The sequence below is a fragment of the Porites lutea genome, chromosome 6 (genome assembly GCF_958299795.1).
Source record: "Porites lutea chromosome 6, jaPorLute2.1, whole genome shotgun sequence".
In the NCBI taxonomy this organism is placed as follows: Eukaryota; Metazoa; Cnidaria; class Anthozoa; order Scleractinia; family Poritidae; genus Porites; species Porites lutea.
In genome coordinates this window covers 17,341,005-17,366,110 of record NC_133206.1, presented here as the reverse complement: position 1 = coordinate 17,366,110, position 25,106 = coordinate 17,341,005, and the positions used below count along the sequence as shown (strand labels likewise).

General features: G+C 39.0%; 1 pseudogene; it reads left to right on the top strand.

The window, feature by feature from the left end:
- The first annotated feature begins 3,013 nt into the window (after nucleotides 1–3,013).
- On the top strand, nucleotides 3,014–9,598 carry LOC140941949 (uncharacterized; annotated as a pseudogene).
- The last annotated feature ends 15,508 nt before the right edge of the window (nucleotides 9,599–25,106 follow it).

The window sequence follows — 25,106 nt, the reverse complement described above, 5'->3', positions numbered from 1 at the left end:
GTATTACTAGGGTAAACATAGGTACACAAGATATATAGGGGTATACAGGGTATACAGTATTACTAGGGTAAACATGGGTACACAAGATATACAAGGATATATATACAAGGTATACAGTATTACTAGGGTAAACATGGGTACACAGGATATATAGAGGTATACAGGGTATACAGTATTACTAGGGTAAACATGGGTACACAGGATATATAGGGGTATACAGGGTATACAGTATTAGTAGGGTAAATATGGGTACACATGATATATAGGGGTATACAGGGTATACAGTATTACTAGGGTAAACATGGGTACACAGGATATACAAGGGTATACAAGGTATACAGTATTGCTAGGGTAAACACGGGTAAACAGGATATATAGGGGTATACAGGGTATACAGTATTAGTAGAGTAAACATGGGTACACAAGATATATAGGGGTATACAGGGTATACAGTATTACTAGCGTAATCATGGGTACACAGGATATATTGGGGTATACAGGGTAAACACTATTACTAGGGTAAACATGGGTACACAGGATATATTGGGTATACAGGCTATACAGTATTAGTAGGGTAAATATGGGTACACAAGATATATAGGGGTATACAAGGTATACAGTATTACTAGGGTAAACATGGGTACACAGGATATACAAGGGTATACAAGGTATACAGTATTACTAGGGTAGACATGGGTACACAAGATATATAGGGGTATACAGGGTATACAGTAGTAGTAGGGTAAACATGGGTACACATGATATGTAGGGGTATACAGGGTGTACAGTATTACTAGGGTAAACATGGGTACACAAGATTTATAGGGGTATACAGGGTATACAGTATTACTAGGGTAAACATGGGTACACAGGATATATAGGGGTACACAGGGTATACAGTATTACTAGGGTAAACATGGGTACACAGGATATACAAGGGTATACAGGGTATACAGTATTACTAGGGTAAACATGGGTACCCAGGATATATAGGGGTATACAGTATCAGTAGGGTAAACATGGGTACACAAGATATATAACAATTATTCACCGAAGTGGAGGTGGCTAGTCGTGGATATTTTACCGAACTGCGAAGCAGTGAGATAAATATCCACCACTTGCCACCGACACTGAGGTGAATAAATGTTTTAGTATATACTAAAACAGTGAGATAATTGAACACAAAAGTGATGATTTTTAACTCAAATACTGTTGCCAACGATTACAATTTTGGCGCGAAATGACCGAGCCGTCGCTTTTTCTTGCCGACAAGTAAAACTTTTGAAGGCATTTGTTTAGCTCTTGCGGGGAAATTTCTTCAAAAGGAGTTGTTAATTCTTTTTGTATTTAAAATAATTGTATAAAAAAGGATTATTAAATTTAGTTTTAAGCTTATTTATGAACAACTCAACTAAATAAAGTAACGCAAGACTTAAACTTAATTTGCATTTGTAAACAAAAAACTTTTTCTCCGGTTTTATCGATAAATTCGTGTCAAAAAGACAAAGCTTTACCTGTTAAAACTTCCAATCCGAACTTCGTCACCTTCTTCGTGTATTTCGGAAACAGCTTGCTTGATTAGTTGGGAAATTTCTTTGTTTATTTACGGCAGCAAACCGGGAAGGCATTTTGCTCGCAACTAACGCGAGTTTGGCGTCGCTCGCTTGGAGGAACTGGAGGTGAATCAGTGAATAGTGCAGGATATTCACTGATTGAGAAGCCAATCAGAGCGCGCGAACAACACTATCCACTGTTTTAGTATATACTAAATAGGGTTTTACAGAGTATACAGTATTAGTAGGGTAAACATGGGTACACAAGATATATAGGGGTATACAGGGTATACAGTATTACTAGGGTAAACGTGGGTACACAGGATATATAGGGGTATACAGGGTAAACAGTACTACATGGGTAAACATGGGTACACAGGATATATAGGGGTATACATCCAATATTGCACTAATATATTAGGGAGTCTATATGGAGACTGCCATGAATTACTTGCCCGGGCGCGTGCTAAGTCGAGCAAATTTTATTCATCCAGCATGATTTATAAACGTATTAAAGATAACGATGCGGGGGAATTTCTTGAGCGTTTGGTTCTTCATGCAACACGGGAGGTGAGCGTTTATTTATATAATTTTGTTCAGGGCTTATTCTACCTTTGTTCACCGTAACTGCGGTTCTGTGTCAAAATCGATTAGATTACTATTTAGATTACACTGCATGGTAATGTTACGTTATGGTTGATGCGAATTTTGGAAGTTTCAAAACTTAGTAACTAATCAATGATCGATTTAAAATCTGGCTGTGTAGAGATATACACAGAGAGATTCGATGAATAATGATTGGGGATCGATAGATCTTTAGACTGTCACACACTGTGACACAACGCGCGTTATCAAACCGGTCGATGTGCTCGAAATGCATGCATATTTCGATACTTTATTTGACTGATGAAGTTTAAGGCTGATTGTTCGTTTTTGTTGGAAGATACATTAGCTCCCAACTGTATGGCAGCTCAATATCTTGGTTTGTTAGCGGATTTAGGCTTAATAATTTTGTGGCGCTTATGCTTACTGGTTACTTATTAAGTGTTATTGTCAGAAAAAACCGGGCAATAGCAAAAGATCGAGGTCGGCCGTTTACCTTCATGTTTTCACAGTATGAAAGCTATCTGAAAAGATTAACAACCATAGCATTTGGAGAAGTAGCCGTTCGATTTTCTTCGAGATATCACTATTTCGATTTTGGGACCTCCGGCGACCTAAAAAAGCACAAATTTTGGCTAACTTTGGGTGAAGTTAAAACATACTTGGCCAAACTCCCAATAGTTCTTATATTTTTTCCATAACACCTATCGCATCGTTAGTCGACTGGAATATGTTAAACTTCCTTTGCTTAAATACTCTATTTTTTACCTGGTGCTAAAAATCGCTCCTGAATCGTTGATGAGCGTCGCCCAAATTTCAGTCATTTTCAGTTGACTGTTTTACCGAGATGTGGCAGTTTATTTCAAAAGTAAAATCATTTCTAGATGGCTTATTGTGCTGTTATCAAAATCCAGTTTGTTTAAAATTGGTATCTAGCAGCAAATTGGAGAAAATGGCATGCGAAAGTACAATAATAAGCGTCGAGTATTAATATTTCCCGCCAAATTTTATAGCGCCACGTTTCGTTTTACTGTGATTGTGGTTCGTAAATGTCTTAAAATAGATTTTTACGACTTCAGAAGAGATAATTGAAAACTTTTGTATCCCTAATTACAAGGAAAAACATTATAAATCACCGTATTGATAATAATCTTTTAAATAAGCAAGCGAAATCGTCAAAAAACGAAGCCCATTTTTCCCGCGAAAGTTTTAATTTATTTGTCACACAGTACAATAAAGCCGGACTGTATTCTCAGTTCTGAGCTTTTGACGTTGGCCAGAAAACAAACTTAAATCAAATAATACCAAGAAAATTCAGAATTATCCTAATTAAATTACTTCATAGAGACACCCTGTTTCCATAGAACGCTAGAGTTATCACGAATTTAATGATCGGACATCACGACAGGTTGAAAACAGATCAAAACATGAATTGTTCATTCAGATCGGAGGAATCGCCATGTGGCTTGCGTGGAGTTGGTACGGTTATTCTGCCGTTACTTGCCTGCAAAAGAGATATTACCTTTCATCTTCTTAGTCTGAAAATCAGCGTAAAACGTGGTAGAGGAAGCACCGAGGTCAGCGAAACGGAGTTAATTTTAAACCGTGCAGGTCTTTTGGGTGCTGTTAGCAATGACGAAATGCAGACCATGACAATCTGTCCCAAGCATAGGCTGGATCTTACGACTAACTGGCCGGGTCGTAAAGTCGAAATATGTTGTTATCCAGACCATGAAGGTACCAAGAGAGGACTTAAACTCCCTAGACGTGTAAACGCTGATATGTCAGCGGAAATCTTTGTTTTATTCAATGCTGTGGTTCCTATTGGCTCAGGTTAGTATAATGCATTCATTTTTACAGATTTTCTTTTTTAGCTTAAAGTAGTTCCCACGATTTGCATCAAAAGGGTGGAACACGAACGCCCGTAAGCAAGTATTTGCGACAGATTGCAGTTTCCCATGACTGATGCTTTACTCAAAAAGGGTGGTTTCATTGTGTCCAAACCGCGTGTACCAAGTGATAAAGACACCTTATTGCCATCAAGCCAATGGGGAAAATCATACTTTAGCCCCGCTACAATATTTTTTCTTACCTTGAACTCTAATTTTACTGACAACATAAACTTTGCGTGCAAAGTTAATTGAAAGTACAAACAAACGTTTTGCTTCTAAGTTGTCACAACACCTGTTGTAGTAATCTGTGCCAGAAGAGCCTTTTCATGACAACCAAAAAGTAAACTAAATTAGTATTGACAGTTTCTTTTTCTTTTACAAGTGTTTTTGATGAAAATCCGAGGGTTCGTAAAAACGAAAGTGAACGTACGCAAAGGGCAAGCATAATTAGATTACAGTTTCTCCACAGCTGACACTCTTTTTATTTATTCACATATGAGGCATGACAGAAAAAAGGATATGAAAAAAAAAATACAGCAAGTTGTTCAACAGGATAAAAAAGTATTAACCCAGGATAAATTAGTATTACAGTTTTACAGAAATTAACAAAAGGTATATTTGTTATATACTGAAATATGGCCTTAGAAATGGTAATAAAATCAATTACCGTGAAGTTAACGCAAAAAAGTTACAACAGAGAAATAAAATCGAACTGCTTTTACAAAAGGAAAAATGGCCAAGGGAATGGCGGTTTCATTTATCAGCCTTTTTGCGTAGGAGGGGTGCCGAAAAAAAGTCTGGGGGAGTGAGGTTTTGAATTAGTTCAAGAGGCATTTAAGCAAACAAAGTTTAGTCTGGTGACATCCTGATTCTAATCAAATGTGTTTTCAATGTTTTCCATGATAGCTATCTGCACAAGTTGACGGCTCAAACATTATAAAGAGCACAAGAAAAAACAGTTTGACAGTGGCGAAGGCGCAGAAGAGGTCAGCGGGATGTTTAAATAATTACTTGGGGTCGGCTATTGTTTAGGCGGGGGATGGGCTGGGCAACTTCTGTGCTTCCGCTGTGAAAAATCGTTGAAGAGTGGGCCATATGGAAATACAGGCTATTGTGTACTATTTAACCACAAGCCCATCCTAAAGTGAAAGAGATATATGCGAAGGCCAAAACACCGCCGACGAAAATGCTGTAAGGCTACCTGGATCTAAACAGCTCACCAAAACTCAAAGCGAGAATAATACTATGTGATGGAAAATTTACTTTGCTAGGTTTTAGGAATTTCTTTTTGCTCAAGAAAATTGCTAGACAGACGAGGAGCAGTCTCTTTTTCTTGCGGGCGAAAAAACTGGAATGTGAGTAGGGGATCAAGCAGCGATCGGCGAAGAACTGCAGACTAGAATTTTATTCTGAAAAGCCCCAATTTCTCCATCGTTTATCCCCTGGCTTGCATAATTTTAAACTCTTCCCATTGCGCATGAGTGTTCAAGAACAAAGACCGACTGCTCGTAGTCTAGAGATTAAGAGCCAAGCGCAATATGCGTAAGCCCCTGCCCGGGGGGGGGGGGGGGTGGCTGCTCCAATATATGGGCAATAAAGGCATGTGCCGCGAGTTAGGGTATTTGTGTTTGCCGTGTGCATTAGCCATTGTTTAGATTCCTTGAATGCGGTGCCATTTTCGGGTTTTGGCTTTAAAAAGGTACTAGACGTTCGCACTAAGGACAAACGTAGCATACGTCCATATTCAGCAATGACGACCAATTTTTTAGGGTGGTCTTTAGTACATCTTATTTGGTCACCCCAATTGTTTAAAATTTCTGACATAAGCAACCTACAATCTCAAACTGGTGAAAGTTTAAGGAAAAATCAATGTTAGAAGATTTTGAGCGAACGTCCTTAGATAGCGTTATTGTTATTGTTTAAGAACCTTCGCGGCACACCCCTATTCAAAATTTTGGGGGAGTGCTCCTTCCCCAGCAGTCCTTGCATTCTTTAGAAGTCTGCACAATGGGTAGTGGATGTGTTGTATTCTGCAGCTGATGTTGGATGTCTTTTGGTCTACGGTTAACCTTTAAAATTTCATATCGCCGTTTCCTAGTAGCAGTTACACTAGTAAGCAGCAGGCCCTAAAACAGCCAGGCAAAGACCACTTTGCATCATCATCATCATCATCATCATCATTATCATCATCATTATCATCATCATTATCATCATCATCATCACCATCATCACCACATCACTTTATTTACAAAGTGTTAGGGAAGGCTTATTTGGCCTCTAGCCAATACAAATTGCTAATTCTCCGAGAATTAGCAATTGATAATGTGTCGATTAGAGTCATGAAGAAAATGTTTTTAAACTTGAAAAGCAACATTTCAAATTTGAATTGAAAACCCAGAGAGCCTTACAACTAATCTGGGTAGAGAAAAGACAATGAGAAGAAAAATATAGCGAGAAAAAAATGAACATTTGTTATACATGCTTACTTATAGGATCATGGTGTTCATTCGACATCAATGCGATGCGAGGAGCCGGACCTTCCTGGCTTTGATGACAGGACGATTGATGAAATCCAATTGCAGGAAGAAGATGCAGAAGTGAATATGCAATGCGAGGTGTCAGATCCTCCTGGCTTTGATGAGGGGACGATTGACGATAGCCAATTCCTATCCTCAATTTGCTCACAGAACAGTGAACCTGAGGAAGAGGTTAGTATATGGTGCGATGAGAAGGAACTCCAAAATGAGGGACGACAGAAACTCAATGATGCTCTAGGAAACCTGATCGGTGGACGATTTAGTCCTATACTTTCTACATTAAACGCCTCGTGGGAGGACATTTCCATTACCCAACAAAAGTACTATGAACGCAAGGCTCGAGAAGCCGTGACTGTCTCACTGTCAGTCATTTGTCCCGGACAGGAAAAAGAACTTTGGAATTCCATTCGAAATGAATCGATAATTGAAAGTGAAGATAGTCATTCGCGCAAACGTAAAAAATTCGACACAAGTACTGGGCTTATTGATATCTTGATTAAAGCACATGATCAAGCAGAGTCGTGGCGAACCAAACGTCAGATTTTATCTCTTTTTGCAAATGATTTAACCAAAGCGGAATTGCAGAGACTACTTCCAGGGTTAACAAAATGGAGAATTGACCAGGCCCGCCTGCACGCCAACGAAGTAGGAAGGGGGCAACTTGTTCCCGAAGAGCCTATCTTTCGAACAAGAATCGATCCCGTGAAAGTTGATCATTTTATAAATTACATTTCACGACCAGACCTGCTTCAAGATGTTGCATTTGGCACAAAATCTCTGAAGTTAGACTCAGGTGAACGTATCATCATCCCGGCTGTGATACGAACATTGATCCCCTCCCGAATTATCGAGCAGTACACCAGTTATTGCAAACAGCAAGAATTTGAACCTGCTAGTGAGCGTTCCTTGTTCAGAATGCTTGAAATTTGCTCAGCATCTATGCAGAAGTCTCTTCAGGGGCTGGATAATATCACCGCTGAGGGATCTGAAGCCTTCGACAGTCTACTATCAATGACTGACACGTTAAGGGAGAACGGTGCCGACGAGTATTGGGTCCAAGAAATGGTACAGACGATGAAAGAAGCAAAGAGATATCTAAAGACTGATTTTAAGACACACGTGGGAAGAGACGAGAAAAGCAGCGACCACTGTATTGTGTATTCTCTAAGTGATCCTACCAATCTCGAATTCAGCGGGGATTGTCAGCACTCTCACGACATTGGATGTGAGAGGTGCGAATCGCTCGACCATATGTTAGAAGAAATCACAAACAAACTGGAAGAGGCAAACATTAGCGAAGACCACAAAGCCAGGATGAAGTTTGAGAGCAGGGAGTCCACTCGGGCAGTTCAAGCATGGAAGGCGCATTTGGCTCGTTGTTACTCAGGAGGAAGCTAAGCAGGACGCCCTAAGCCAGCTTGATGACGAAACATGCTTGATTGTTATAGATTGGGCTATGAAATATCTGCCCCAACGTTACCGAGAACAAATGTCTGAGTTTTTCGGAAAGCGTGGCAGGAGCTGGCATGTTAGTGCAGTCATAACGCACTTGCATAATGAAGAAAGGTATGAAGTCGAGTGCTTTGTGCATCTCCTCAACAATTGCAATCAAAACAGCTTTGCAGTAATGTCAGTCATAGAGCATTTACTTCATACTATCAAGCAAGAGTATCCTTTAATCAACAAAGCTTTCTTGAGGTCTGACAACGCTGGTTGTTACCATAATGGGCCACTTATCGTAAGTCTCCCATACATTGGGGAAAGGACAGGTATAAAGCCGTTGCGCTACGACTATTCAGATCCCCAGGCTGGGAAAGATATCTGTGACAGGAAAACTGCACTCATGAAAGCACACATTAGAAGATGGGTGAACGAGAAGCACAATGTTATAACGGCCGAGGACATGAAACAGGCATTGGAATCACATAGTGGCTTGAAGGTTTGCAGAGCAGCTGTTGTAGAAGTTGATGCCTCCAAGTAGACTGGAATCGATAACAAAATATCCGGTATATCCTTTCTTAACAACTTCCAGTTTGAGGAAAATGGAATCCGTGCTTGGAAAGCATACAATGTTGGACCGGGTCGCTTGCTTTCGTATAGCGATTTAATTGTCGAGAAACAAGGAGACACTGGCCTGAAAGTGATACAGCCGTTTGGTCCCAGAATGAAACAGCGGGGAACTGTTTCAGAAAACACCAGGCCTAACACTGAAATTTTCTCGTGCAGTGAGACTGGATGCGTCCTCACTTTTAAGACAGAGAAAGAGGCTGAGGCCCACATGGATTCAGGAAAGCATGTTCGAAAGTTAGAATCTGAGTCCTTGTATGATTCCATTAGAAAGAAGTGGGCCGAGAAGATAACTGGTGTGAACGCGCCTTCCTATGAACAAGGAACAAGCTCCACAGATCACAACAGACCCTCCTCTTCAACCACAAACATCAGACCAAAAGGATGGGCCCTAAAAACTACCAAAAAGCCAGTAAGAATGACAGATCGCGTAAAGGCCTATTTAGTGCAAAAGTCTGACGCAGGAGCAAGAAGTGGATTAAAGGCTGATCCAGTACAGGTTTCCCGTGAAATGAAGTTCGCAAAGGACGAAAATGGGCATTCTTTGTTTACTCCCGAGGAGTGGAGAACAGCGCAACAAATAACCAGCTTTTTCTCGCGGCTATCAGCAGTACAAAGACAAAAGCAGGTGGAAGAAAGCCCGTTAGAAGATGCCAACGAAGAAATTGCAGAAGAAGACCTAGAAGCGGTAGAGTCTGAAATTGCTCTTGACACTTTACGCATTGCCGTTCTCCTTGACACGAATGTTCCTCGCCATCCTGTTCAAGTCAGGAGCAAAAACATATGCGAGCTTTCAAGAGCCAACAAGTTTAACACGCTGAAAATAGCTGAACTAAGAGAGATATGCCAGAGCCTACAGCTAACAGTTGCCGGGTCACCAGCAAGGAAGAAATCATTCATCGAGCCACTGGAAGCATATGTGAAAACATGCACATGTTTTCAATGAAACCTAAACATGCTTCAGTTCATGCATGCTTGTTGAAAGTGTGGTGGGCGGGGAGCCAGGAGCTCTCCAAGTGCGTTCCATTCTTTTGGAACTACATTTCACAGTTGCGTGACATTCATAGCGTGACGTAATCAGAAGATAACGCTATTTCCATTCATAGCGTGACGTAATCAGAAGATAACGCTATTTGAATGTTTTAAACCAAGCTTAATATCGATTTGATAGTTTTTAAAAAATCTATTCCCAAGGGCAGAGAGCAAGCTAAAACGCCCATTTCAGTAAATTAGGTCCTGCCAATGCCAGAGTCGTAACATTGTAGTAATGACCAAAACAAACAATAAGGAAATTCGACTGAAACTTGCAATAAGGGGTTTGGATGCAGTTTACCTCAAATGTCTACTTCTACGTTTTTAGGCGATCACGTTTCACTCCTGCCCACAAAGAGGATAAGTAAAACGTGATCCTCCTAAAAATTCCTGCGTATGGGGCTCCCGTTCAGTAAATGAACCGGATTTGATTAACGGTCGGCTCAAGTCTAACGAACACAACAAATGTAAACAAAGTGTCCATATGAAGTAACTTAATAAGGATAAGTCTTCATTTTGATGGCATTGTTTGATTCAAGTTTGTTTTCTGGCGACAGTCTGAAAACTGAGAATTAAGTCTGGCTTTACTCTATTGCGTGCTTAATAAATTAAAACTTTCGCGGGAAAAATGGGCTTCGTGCTTTTGACATTTTTAGTTGTTTATTCAGGAGATTGTTATCAAAACGGAGATTTACAATGTTTATCCTTGTCATTAGTGATATAAAAGTTTTCAATTATCTTTTTAGTGAAGTCATGAAAGTATACTTTAAGATATCTACGAGCCACAATCACAGTAAAACGAAACGTGGCGCTATAAAATTTGGCGGGAAATATTAATACTCGACGCTTATTATTGTACCTTCGCATGCCATTTTGTCCAATTTGCTGCTAGATACCAATTTTAAACAAACTGGATTTTGATAACAGCACAATAAGCCATCTAGAAATGATTTTACTTTTGAAATAAACTGCCGCATCTCGGTAAAACAGTCAACTGAAAATGACTGAAATTTGGGTGACGCTTATTAACGATTCAGGAGCGATTTTTAGCACCAGGTAAAAAATAGAGTATTTAAGCAAAGGAAGTTTAACATATTCCAGTCGACTAACGAAGCGATAGATGTTATGGATAAAATACAAGAACTTTTGGGAGTTTGGCCAAGTATGTTTTAACTTCACCCAAATTTGGCCAAAATTTGTGCTTTTTTAGGTCTCCGGAGGTCCCAAAATCTCGAAATAGTGATATCTCGGAGAAAATCAAACGGCTACTTCTCCAAATGTCACGGTTGTTCATCTTTTCAGATAGCTTTCATACTGTGAAAACATGATGGTAAACGGCCGACCTCGATCTTTTGCTATTGCCCGGTTTTCTCTGACAATAACACTTAAGTACGCGCATGATTAGAAATCGTGTGTGTCCAGAATTGAGAATTCTCATCAATTTTTTTTGGATTGACGACGAAACACTTCTGTCGAGATGGCTTATCTATATGAATAGTGCCTCTGTAGAATGGGCCGTGTCGAGACGACGAGTTCTTATATTTCTTTTGGCAGACTGTATCTGCATGTCTATTGCATTTTGTTTTTCAAGTCCGTGACTGCGGGTATCAATTTTTAAAAATAGCCCGAAAACAGTATTTAAAATCTGTTTGAAAATAAATTTGGTTGACTTATAGTCCTTTCACAACTGCGGGAAAATCATTTGAAAAGAATCATATTTTGCATGGTTATTACATTTGTAAAAAAAACAAAAAAGAAAAGAAAAGAAAATATCACTTTTTCTATGTTTTTTCACTGATTTTGTAATAGAGTAGGTTAGTTCCATTGTTATGCAAAGTAACTAATCATCTTATGATTAGTACTTTTATTTACCAACTAAGTCTTCAGTCGTAATAGAGTACTGTTACATGTATTTTAATGACACTTTTTATAGCATAGAAGAGGAGATATGAGGTGGGGCGGGGGGGTCATCACGTAAATATTGAATAAAGAAGGGGGGTCACGTGCTATTTACATGGCATTGGGGGCCACATGCTATTTACATGGTTTACGAGGTATCACTTTGCTTTCTGCGCTAGGCAAGCTCTTTAAATCAGTTCTCAACAATCGACTGTACGACTACATGGTTCGAAAAGGAATTTTGAAAGCTGGACAAGGTGGTTTCAGAAAAATTCACGGGACAGTTGATGACATCTTCACATTAAAAACGCTTATTGACAAGTACGTGAAATCTAAGCCACAGAAGCACCGAAATTTACTCTTTTCATGTTTCGTCGACTTTAGAAAAGCCTTCGACTGTATACCCCGACAAAAACTATTCGACAACTCTGGGAAAAGAAGGTGTCTAAGGACGTTTCCTAGACGTTTTAATGTCCATGTACTCAAAGGATAAATCGGCAGTTAAAACTGATAACAAATTAACCGAATCCTTTACTTGTCATGCCGGGGTAAAGCAAGGTTGTATGTTGTCACCTACTCTTTTTAATTTCTATCTAAGTGATCTACCAAAATTCCTAAATACGGCGAGTTCAACTGACATTATGCTAAGTGATAAATTATATAAATTGTCTCTTATATGCAGACGATCTAGTGATCTTCTCTAGATCAGCAAAAAGCCTTCAAATAATCGTTAATAAGCTGGAATATTTCTGTGAAAATGCCGATTTAAGTGTAAATTTAGACAAGACAAAAATTATGATTTTTAATAACTGTGGTAAGTCTTTAAACAACTACTTGTTCAGATACGGCGCTGATGAACTGGAAAACGTTGAATCCTACAAATATCTTGGACTCATAGTGAGTCCTTTTAGAAACTTTAATCTCGCTAGGCAAGAGCTGAAGAAAGGTGCACTTAAAGCACTCGAAAAATTACGAAAAGAGATGGGAAACCACTTCAAAGAAAATATAAAATAAATGATGAAGTTATTTGATGCACTGATATCTCCCATACTCTTTTATGCGAGTAAAGTGTGGGGGTTTTATTGCAATGGACAATTAGAAAAGGGTCCAGCAGAATTAGTTCAAAATAAATTCCTAAAGTGGTTGCTTGGAGTTAATAAATACTGCAATAACAATGCGTGCAGGGCTGAGACAGGAAGGTCCCCAATGAGAATTAAAGTCCAATGTAGGAACTTTAAGTTCTGGTTAACCTTAACCAAAAATGAAAACAAATTATCCCAAATAGCATACAATGACATTAAATGGAAAGAAAATAAACCTCTCTGGAGCAAAAAAATCAAGAGCTTATTGGAACAGATAGGATTAGGAGGACTCTGGATGAAATCACACTATGCGGACATAGGAATCGTAAACATGATAAGGCAACGACTGAAGGATATCGAACTACAAAGATGGCTAAGTGAAATAAATAACGACACCAGAAAAGATGCTAACCAAAGCAACAAAATGAGAACCTACCGGTTATTCAAAACGATAGACAATTACAAATGTGAAGATTACCTACATCAGGTCACCAATACGCGACACAGAATAGCTCTAACAAAACTGCGACTTAGCAACCACAAATTAGCCATAGAGACAGGACGTTATTCGAGACCGTTTAAGAAACCCGCAGAAAGAATTTGCCCAATTTGTAAATAGAAATGGAGGACGAATACCATTTTCTAAATATATGCCCTGCTTACCAGGAAAAAAGAAGTTCGTTCCAAGATTATTTGGAAAAAGAGTATACAATAAAAATAAGCAGAATGTCACCTAACAAAATATTCATCTTTGTAATAACCCCCCCCCCCCCCCCTAGCGGAAATGCTAAAATACGAAAACTAATGGCAAAACATATATTCGAATGCTTTGAAAAAGGAAAGGGGAAGACGGTAAAAAGTAGATACTCTAGGACTTAATTAATTAATAACTTATTAGCCATATATGATTAGGAATTTTTTGTTGCTTGTAATTTTAGTTATTTGGAAGTAAAGTAAATAAAATATGTATACAATGATGTATGTATGTATGTATGTATGTATGTATGTTTGTATGTATGTATGTGTGTGTGTATGTATGTATGTATGTATGTATGTATGGTCTGCAGGGGGAGCCTTACAGAAATCTTGATCTTTCCAACATATTTTTCCCTTCCTCTCCCCCCCCCCCTACATAAATAATGACCGGTCCCTTATTTTGATCTATTTTGAATGGCGTGACACTGAAAACCAGCACAGTACTTCCAAAGAGATTTCATTTGAACGGTTACACCATAGGATTTTGTCCACAGACGTTAAAGTTAGAACTACTTCACAAAAACTCCACCTTTCACTAGTGATCACTTTGGGGCGGTGAAGGGGTAAATACGGACACCCAGATAATACGGCCACCATGGCATGTATCCTTAGTGTCCGCGTACTTACCGGGTTCAAGGCTTCCTGACTCTCTTACTTCTTTTCTACTTTTTTCTTGCTTTAAAATCTAAAGCTAAAGGTTTGCTCAGTGTGCAGAGATCTTGAGGTATCCGATTTCCTTTGAGCCATGAAGTCTAGACTCTGGCAAATAAAAATGAAACATTCAACAATATAAGCTACAATCATCGTCAAAAGTGTTGGGGAGGTTGCCTCTTTTACCTCTTCTTTTGTTTCCTCCCGCCGCCCCTGGCCCAATGTTGATCAAAACGTTAATGTTTGCCGGTGTCATTGTTCTGTTATATCCCAACATTGAATAGGGGGGACGGGGGATACTAAGCAAAAGAGAAGACTCTCTTTTTTTCAGGGTTAAAATGGACTGCTGCTTAGTTGTGCAACCTTCCCAACTGCTTTTGTCTGTGATTGTCTAAAAATTCTGGGTGTGGCCGTAAAAGGTCAAAACTCGACGACTTTTTGTCAGTAGAAACGTCTTCAAAAAACACTTGTAAACAGTATTCTGTTGAAAAAAAAATTCCCGTACCTTGTTAAGACAGTTTTTGGCGCAAACGCTCGTTTATATTCGGCATGTTTTGCAACCCGGTAAGTACAACTATTGCTCTCCGTCCGGGGCGCAGGAAGAGGGCCAAAATACAAATGTAAGATTATTTTCGATGAAAGCTATTGACTATAGCATAGGCTGACATGCTCCAAATGTTAAAGCAAGATATAGTGTGTTCACCAGTTCCCCAAAAAATAATTAGGATCGCGACATTGCAGCTGACGTATTCCTTAGCAGCTCCCCCATTCTTTACAACATTCAACACATGCCAATTTGCCACGCGAGCAAACTATGAGGCTGAGTGGAGATTTGCTGAATTCTAGAGGCCACTTTCTCTGGCTGAATAACTCTAGTTAAGCCTTTGTGGCACTGCTTTTCGAAACTGGTTTCAGAAAACGAGAACAAAGTACGCTCTTAATTTAGAATAAGGCGTCGATTGTCTTCGTTAATCTAATTAAAAAAAGTAACACTTGCAAAGTCATCACACACCACATTGCTCCACTCTCGTAGCCGAAAATAATTCCTTTATATTAGCGCTAACGACAAAATAGCCTAATTGACTTGTTCGGGGCTTTGCAACGACTTAACCAAACGAATTTTCATAGATATTTTAGCCTAATTCTAAGTAAAATACGACATTACTCCATGGGTAGCGTTAAAATTAAACTCACTTTGCTAATTGACCTTTATGGGGCACTGTTTAAATGGAGTAATGTTGGGAAACAGTTGTTAAATTTATCCCCTTAGATAAATGCGACAAAAGCTGTCCATAAACTTACATGGTTTACATGTTTTTGCCCTTTTCTTGTTTGCGGGGTTCACCCCCCGCTCCTAGCCCAATGTTGATCAAAACGTCAATGTTTGTACGCGTAATTGTTCTGTTATATCCCAACATTGAAAAGGGGAACGGGGGATATTTAGCAAAAGAGAAAACTCTCCTTTTTCAGGATTAAAATGGACTACCAGGAGTAAACGGAGCTTAGAAGAGTGCGTTCGATATGTTTGTACAGGTAGCAGTTGAGGAGGAAGGGTGGCTGTATCTGTAACGCAATGACATTTGATATGCAGTGGCGTTATGTAATCGGTATACCGCGTGACTTATTTTTTAACCGCTGTAAAAGTAAAACCGTTCAGTTTTTTTCATCTACTACAGTGAAAATAAGATAGTTATTAACGTCCGTTAGAGCTAGAGAGCGGAAAAAGTTGTGTGCTATGTTAGTCTTTATTTTCTGACGATCTACCATCAATCACGGTCTACCATTCTGCAACAGTAAAAAATATGATATATCATTACGTTCGAGGTACGATAACGAAACCCCTAATTTGTATTGGGTGTTCTGTGCATTATTGGGTTCCCTGTGCAATAAATACGGAGGTTTTTACGAGATTACATTTGTTGTCGTCGTCGACACACATTTGCCTCGCTTTGAGGCGCTCGCTTACGTTTTGCCTCACTTTGACGCGCTAACTCACGTGGTGATGCGTGCGTCCTCAAGCGTTTGTTGAGGTCTTTTATTCTGTCTTCGTATAGTAAAGTGTTCATCTTTTAAAAGTTTGCTGAATCTTCGTAAAGCGTACATATTTCAAGAGTTTGCTGAAGGTCTACTATCGATATATGTTTGCTGAATCTTTCAAAACGTTCATCTTTCAAAAGTTTCGGCGGCCGTTGAGCCACAAAGTAAATCTACCGAGTTGTGTAGCTCGGCGGCCGTTGTGCCACAAAGTAAATCTACCGAGATGTGAAGCTCGGCGGCGCCGTTCTATCATGACTTGTGATATTTTCGGCACCGGACAAACGAACATTTTACGCCTATGTTATTTATTCGTAAAAACTTATAAACAGCCCACAGTAGCTCCACTGAAGTCACTGAAATCAACACACTCGACCAAACTACTGCACTGAATGAGACGGACCATACGATATCACTAGCCTTCAAGGCTTTTTCATAATGATACACAGTTTAAATAGAGGTTTCGCTGTAAGCAATCCTTACGTTTAAAATATGCCGTGATCAAATTAAAGCCCGTTTTCCATACTAGTGATCGCTACCATCGCTGCGATCGCTGACAAAAAAAAAAAAGAATCAGCGATCGCAGCGATCATAGCGATCATATGAAACCACTGTCCAGCGATCGCAGCGACACTCGCTGAGATATAAAAAGTTCTATCCCAGCGATCGTTGTGGTTGCGATCGCTGTAGAGTGGTTTCCATATGATCGCTGAACTTTTTTTTTCTCAGCGATCGCAGCGATCACAGCGATCGTAGCGATCATTTGGAAACCGGGCTTAATCTATCGCAATAACCATCCACCCTTCCTCCTCAACTGCTACCTGTACAAACATATCGAACGCACTCTTCTAAGCTCCGATTACTTCTAGTTATATTTATCTGATATGATGGTAGACCGTGTAGACCGTTGACGCACGTAAATTCCTGACGTTGCTATGGTGGAAAATTACTATTCTTGGGGACAGTGACTTCTTTTTTGCAAAGAAATATATTTTGTCACCAAGTATAGAATACAAGGCCACGTTATATGCGAGCTCTCGCGGCTATGTTACTGAAATACGCGCGTGAATTTTCACGTTATCTGATCACTAGCCACACTCGGGCTTCAAAATCGAAACAAAGTTGTAAGACAACCAAGACGTAAACATAAATCCAAACTTGTGTTAAGTAAAAGAAAGTCCACAGCAGCTACTTTTTAGCGAAACTTTTCGGTCCTGTAAATGGCAGGCGATAAAAGAGGAACCATTTGCACGTACTTATCACAAACAACAACCAAAAGCTATCTCCTTGATCTAGCGGGGCATCTTAGGTCACTTTCCTTTCATAAATAAACATCTTTTACCCGAGTTCGAAGACAATATATTATTTTTCGCATCTTTGTAGCGTGTTAGGACAAAAAACCCTTTTCGTTGCAGCTTACTCAAGATGGTGTGGCATCTTTTCCCACGCACTCCCTTTAAAAGCCCAATTTCGAGCAAATTACCACATGAACAAAAGTGGAAAAAACTGCCGTTTTTGTCTCGCCATTTTAAAACACGCAAACCTAGGGAAATGAAATGCTATTTTTTATAACCACCTCCTTAGATGCAAAAAGTGCACCACGTTTCACCCTGTTTCGGGCACCACGGCTATAAAGGTATGAAGGACTCAGACAACCAGTTGCAAAAATGTTGAGACACTCTCACGAAAAAACAACCTGTCTTGCTTCAAATCGCTGCTAGTCACAGGTCTGTGAGATAAAATACTGACCTCCCTCCTTCCCCCATTCAAAGTTGTTCCTCCAAGTTTTGAGCATGGTCTTGTATTGCTAGCAACTTTGAAAAGGGGTGGAGGGGGGTCACAAGTGCAAGATCATGGACAGGCCATTTAAGCCAAAATACGGTACAGTGTCTCAAGTACTTTTGCAACTGGTTGTAACACAGCAATTTCTATATGAACACTAAACATGGCTGAATAAACTCTTTTATAGAGGTTCCGTATTACTTTCAGGCCTTACGCGGAAAATACAGTCTAGAAGATTTTAATTCGGCACTTCACTCACTCCTACTTCGCAACTACAAACATCACGTTTTTCTAGGACAGTTTAACACCGCCAGGATGAAAAAAAAGCTATTGTGGCAGCCTTTATGCCATTTCTATTTGTAACATCTTTCAAAATATTTCGCTGATAGGGAACGGCAAAAGTTAACAAGGAATAATGCCGCTGATGAAAAAGATACATGTATACATGACAACGACAGCAATCGCATAGCATTTTTTTACTTAAAAATACCCTCATGACTTTTCGTTAAATCTAGTAAAACAGACCACCTGTGGCCATTCTTTCTACATAGTCCACGCGAAGAAAGCGTCCTCTTGCTTCATGAGTAAAATTAAAGGCCTTAAATGTTTTCTTCTGACGTTCTTAAAAGAAAGCGTTTTCACCCAGTGGATTTGTGGTCACGCTATGAAACGGTCACACACGTCAGATGCAAAATTCTCCCATTTATGATTTTACCGAAATATCACCTTCATTATATTTTTTAAAGCGGGGCTCCCACGAGCGCGAAGCGCGCGTGGGACAGAACCCCATACTCATGGAATATAGTCAACCTCTTTTCGTTTGGTTGTCACGTGATTGACCGAGCGTACCTACGTACGTACGTACGCGTCTACAGATTGTACGGATGGGGTAGGGGAGACTATCAAAAGGAAGGGAGGGGTGTCTCAGGCGTGCCAGGCGTGTCTATAGGACATTCACAATATGGTCAAATGACAGCTGTCAAAACAGGATAGCCACTGACCAGTATCCCATAACCATATCGCAGGCTCATGTGTCAACTCATCGAGGTAGGTAAGTAGGGTTATTAAAGTGTATCAAGAAATGTAAAAGATAGCCATGTATTGCCATGTATAGCCATGTATAGCCCATGTAATGCCATGTATAGCCATGTATTACCATGTATAGCCATGTATAGCCATGTATACCCATGTATAGCCATCTATTACCATGTATACCCATGTATTGCCATGTATACCCATGTATACCCATGTATTGCCATGTATTACCATCTATAGCCATGTATTACCATATATACCCATCTATACCCATGTATTGCCATGTATTACCATGTATAGCCATGTATTACCATGTATACCCATGTATACCCATGTATTGCCATGTATTACCATGTATAGCCATGTATTACCATGTATACCCATGTAAAGCCATGTATAGCCACGTATTACCATGTATAGCCATGTATACCCATGTATAGCCATGTATTACTATGTATACCCATGTATTGCCATGTATACCCATGTATAGCCATGTATACCCATGTATAGCCATGTATTACCATGTATACCCATGTATAGCCATGTATTGCCATGTATTACCATGTATAGCCATGTATACCCACGTATAGCCATGTATTACTATGTATACCCATGTATTGCCATGTATACCCATGTATAGCCATGTATACCCATGTATAGCCATGTATTACCATGTATACCCATGTATAGCCATGTATTGCCATGTATTACCATGTATAGCCATGTAATGCCATGTATAGCCATGTATTGCCATTTATTACCATGTATACCCATGTATAGCCATGTATAGCCATGTATTACCATTTATAGCCTTGTATAGCCATGTATACCCATGTATAGCCATGTATTACCATGTATACCCATGTATTGCCATGTATACCCATGTATAGCCATGTAATGCCATGTATAGCCATGTATAGCCATGTATTACCATGAATACCCATGTATTGCCATGTATAGCCATGTATAGCCATGTAATGCCATGTATAGGGATGTATAGCCATGTACAGCCATGTAAAGCCATGTATAGCCATGTATTACCATGTATACCCATGTATAGCCATGTATTGCCATATATTACCATGTATAGCCATGTATTACCATGTATACCCATGTATTGCCATTTACACCCATGTATAGCCATGTTATGCCATGTATAGCCATGTATTACCATGAACACCCATGTATTGCCATGTATAGCCATGTATAGATATGTAATGCCATGTATAGCCATGTATAGCCATGTATTACCATGAATACCCATGTATTGCCATGTATAGCTATGTATAGCCATGTAATGCCATGTATAGCCATATATAGCCATGTATTACCATGTATAGCCATGTATAGCCATGTAATGCCATGTATTGCTATGTATAGCCATGTAATGCCATGTATAGCCATATATAGCCATGTATTACCATGTATACCCATGTATAGCCATGTATTGCCATGTATTACCATGTATAGCCATGTATTACCATGTATACCCATGAGTTGCCATGTATAGCCATGTATTACCATGTATAGCCATGTATTGCCATGTATACCATGTATAGCCATGTATAGTCATGTATAGCCATGTATAGCCATGTATTACCATGTATAGCCATGTATTACCATGTATAGCCATGTAATGCCATGTATAGCCATGTATAGCCATGTATTACCATGAATACCCATGTCTTGCCATGTATAGCCATTTATAGCCATGTAATGCCATGTATAGCCATGTATAGCCATGTATTGCCATGAATACCCATGTATTGCCATGTATAGCCATGTATAGCCATGTAATGCCATGTATACCCATGTATAGCCATGTATTACCATGTATTACCATGTATAACCATGTATAGCCATGTATTACCATGTATACCCATGTATAGCCATGTATTGCCATGTATTACCATGAATAGCCATGTATTGCCATGTATAGCCATGTAAAGCCATGTATTACCATGTATACCCATGTATTGCCATGTATACCCATGTATAGCCATGTATAGCCATGTATAGTCATGTATTACTATGTATACCCATGTATAGCCATGTATAGCCATGTATTACCATGTATAGCCATGTATTGCCATGTATTACTATGTATTGCCATGTATAGCCATGTATTACCATGTATAGCCATGTATATCCATCTATAGCCATGTATTACCAGGTATTACTATGTATCACCATGTATTACCATGTATTGCGATGTATAGCCATGTATAGCCATGTATTACTATGTATTACCATGTATAGCCATGTATAGCCATGTATTACCGTGTATTACTCTGTATTACCATGTATCGCCATGTATTGCGATGTATAGCCATGTATTACAATGTATTGCCATGTATTACCATGTATAGTCATGTATAGCCATGTTTTACCATGTATTACTATGTATTATCATGTATTGCCATGTATTACCATGTATAGCCATGTAATGCCATGTATAGCCATGTATAGCCATGTATTACCATGAATACCCATGTCTTGCCATGTATAGCCATTTATAGCCATGTAATGCCATGTATAGCCATGTATAGCCATGTATTGCCATGAATACCCATGTATTGCCATGTATAGCCATGTATAGCCATGTATTACCATGTATACCCATGTATAGCCATGTATTACCATGTATTACCATGTATAACCATGTATAGCCATGTATTACCATGTATACCCATGTATAGCCATGTATTGCCATGTATTACCATGTATAGCCATGTATTGCCATGTATACCATGTATAGCCATGTATAGTCATGTATAGCCATGTATAGCCATGTATGACCATGTATAGCCATGTATTACCATGTATAGCCATGTAATGCCATGTATAGCCATGTATAGCCATGTATTACCATGAATACCCATGTCTTGCCATGTATAGCCATTTATAGCCATGTAATGCCATGTATAGCCATGTATAGCCATGTATTGCCATGAATACCCATGTATTGCCATGTATAGCCATGTATAGCCATGTAATGCCATGTATACCCATGTATAGCCATGTATTACCATGTATTACCATGTATAACCATGTATAGCCATGTATTACCATGTATACCCATGTATAGCCATGTATTGCCATGTATTACCATGTATAGCCATGTATTGCCATGTATAGCCATGTAAAGCCATGTATTACCACGTATACCCATGTATTGCCATGTATACCCATGTATAGCCATGTATAGCCATGTATAGCCATGTATTACTATGTATACCCATGTATAGCCATGTATAGCCATGTATTACCATATATAGCCATGTATTGCCATGTATTACTATGTATTGCCATGTATAGCCATGTATTACCATGTATAGCCATGTATATCCATCTATAGCCATGTATTACCAGGTATTACTATGTATCACCATGTATTACCATGTATTGCGATGTATAGCCATGTATAGCCATGTATTACTATGTATTACCATGTATAGCCATGTATAGCCATGTATTACCGTGTATTACTATGTATTACCATGTATCGCCATGTATTGCGATGTATAGCCATGTATTACAATGTATTGCCATGTATTACCATGTATAGCCATGTTTTGCCTTGTATTACTATGTATTATCATGTATTGCCATGTATTACCATGTATAGCCATGTATTACCATGTACTGCCATGTATAGCCAGGTATTACCATGTGATACTATGTATTACCATGTATTGCCATGTATTTTTATGTATTACCATGTATTACTATGTACTACCATTTATTCCCATGTATAGCTTTGTACAGCTATGTTTTGCCATGTATTGCCATGTATTACCGTGTACAGGCGTTTATTGCCATGTATTACTATGTACAGGCGTGTATTGCCATGTATTGTCATGTATTACTATGTATTAGCATGTATTGTCATTTATAGCCATGTATAGCCATGTATTGCCATGTATTACCATGTATTGCTATGTATAGCCATGTATACCATGTACTGCCATGTATTGTTGTGTATTACTATGTTTTGCCACGTATAGCCATGTATAGCCGTGTAGTGTTATGTACAGCCATGTACTCCCATGTATTACACGTATTGACACGTACTGCGTGTATAGCCATGTATTGCTATGCATTGCTATTTATTACCCTGTATTGCTATGTATTGCCATGTGTAGCTATGTGTTGACCATGTGTGTCCTAAGTTGGAATAAAGTCAGTGAATCGAAAAATCTTTTTTTTGTCTTTTACATAGTTTAGGGGTAGCCCAAGAAAAGACTCTTTTTTCGAATGAAAATATAGTTTTTTGAGGAGGGCAACGTTCTTTCAGGATTGTAAACGGATCCTAGTTGACAAAGATATTCAAGTGCCATTCGTCACTTTAGAAAACACTCTCGTTAAAAGTCAGTTAAGAACTTATTGCCGGCAAGAGCAGGGAAAGTACTTACAGTTGTTATTTATAGTCAGTATACCAGAAAAAAATATCGATTTCTTTTATAGATAGGGGCCGCAAGGGATAGGTGGTTAACGTTTTCTTTTGTTCGCGCCCGTAAGTAAGCGATGGTTAGGATGACGTAAAACAGAAAATCCCGAAGGGATATATAAAAGGTTTCAAAGGTTTCACGCCGGTGAAGATGTGCGGCCTGTCACCTCTTGCAAGTTTTTATTTTGATGCTTTCCAGACAGTGCCCTGCTCCACCAGTGAAACAACATAAAATCAGAACAAACCTGTTCACGGGCAGTACACCACTGTACAGAAAAGTCAACCTTTAAATGAAAACAATTGAAACAACACATTTCGAACAAACTAAGAAATTGTTTTGTTTTCATGAAAAATTCTATATTTGAATAAAAAGTTTGACAAAGTCCCAAAATCTATTATTTCAACCTTTTTATAAAAACAACTCAGAGCTCTAATTTACAAATGACAAAACATTTAAGGTTAACTCAAGGTTTCACGCCGTTATACATGTGCAGTCTGTCATCCGTTACAGTTACTCACGCCATACGGTGCCACGCTGTGCCAGTAAAAAATAATCTTGTCTACATTCTGCATGATTCTGTACAGTACACAACTGTATAGTCAACGCAAGCCTCGCTTTAAATTGAAACGAAAATATACAACATAGTCCCTCGCCATTTTGAGGAACACTTATACATCATTAAACAGTTTAAGAAGATGTTTTTATACTTTACAAAAAGCAAGGCAAGACACCTATTTTTCAAATTTAAACCTTTATAAAAACACAACCTAGCTATGGGAAAACACGGATCGACCCTACAGCAACCTGATTGGTTTTTTGCGGGGAACCAATCAAACCGCACCATTTTCGATCCTCCAAACAAACCAGGGTGGATATATAAACGCTTACTAAATCAAGCAATACGGAATGGTTCAGAGCTCACCTCAACCATCCCACCACATAGCAACTGATGAGAATCGTAAGATTCGAAACCGCCGGTCTTGCTTGTAAACTTATATTTAAATACACACATTATGTAGTAGCACAAAGAAGCCAGTCAATTGATTGGTAAAAAAACAACATGCTAATGGTATTGAAAAATATTGAGCTTTAAAATACTCTCCTCTGATATTAAAACTACAAGTGACATTTACAAAGCGATTGAGTTTTAAAACGATATTCAAAGGACACAGCATCATAATGTATTTAAATCATGCTTAGACGTGATAAATACCCGAAAACCAGTGTCAGATCTGGATATATTTTTTAAAAAAAAGACTACATACGTGCTGTGTACAGCTAAACATTGTTCTCTGAGATCGCGTAAACCTAAACTTACGGAGATATGAAAAGCAGTTACTCTAAGATAACGGCAGCTATGGAAAAATTACTATATTTTCGAGTAGACATATCTCATAAACGGGCTACAAATTCAACAGGAATACGCGCGAACTGAATAAATTGTCTGTTGAACCAGGTTCTGCTCAATCTATACACAATTTTCCCTTGCTGAACATAAACTGTACCGAGCCGTATCTCTGAGTTCGCCATATAGAAGCGATATCATCGTTCAAATTTTAAACTGTAAGATCCCTGAAAGAGGTCTCCTCAATGGAGCAATATATAAAAGGTTTCAAAGGTTTCACGCCGGTGAAGAAGTGCGGCCTGTCACCTCTTGCAAGTTTTTACTTTGATAGATAGATAGATAGTGTCTTAGTTGATAAAACATAACAGGTAGAGCTCGGGGGTACGT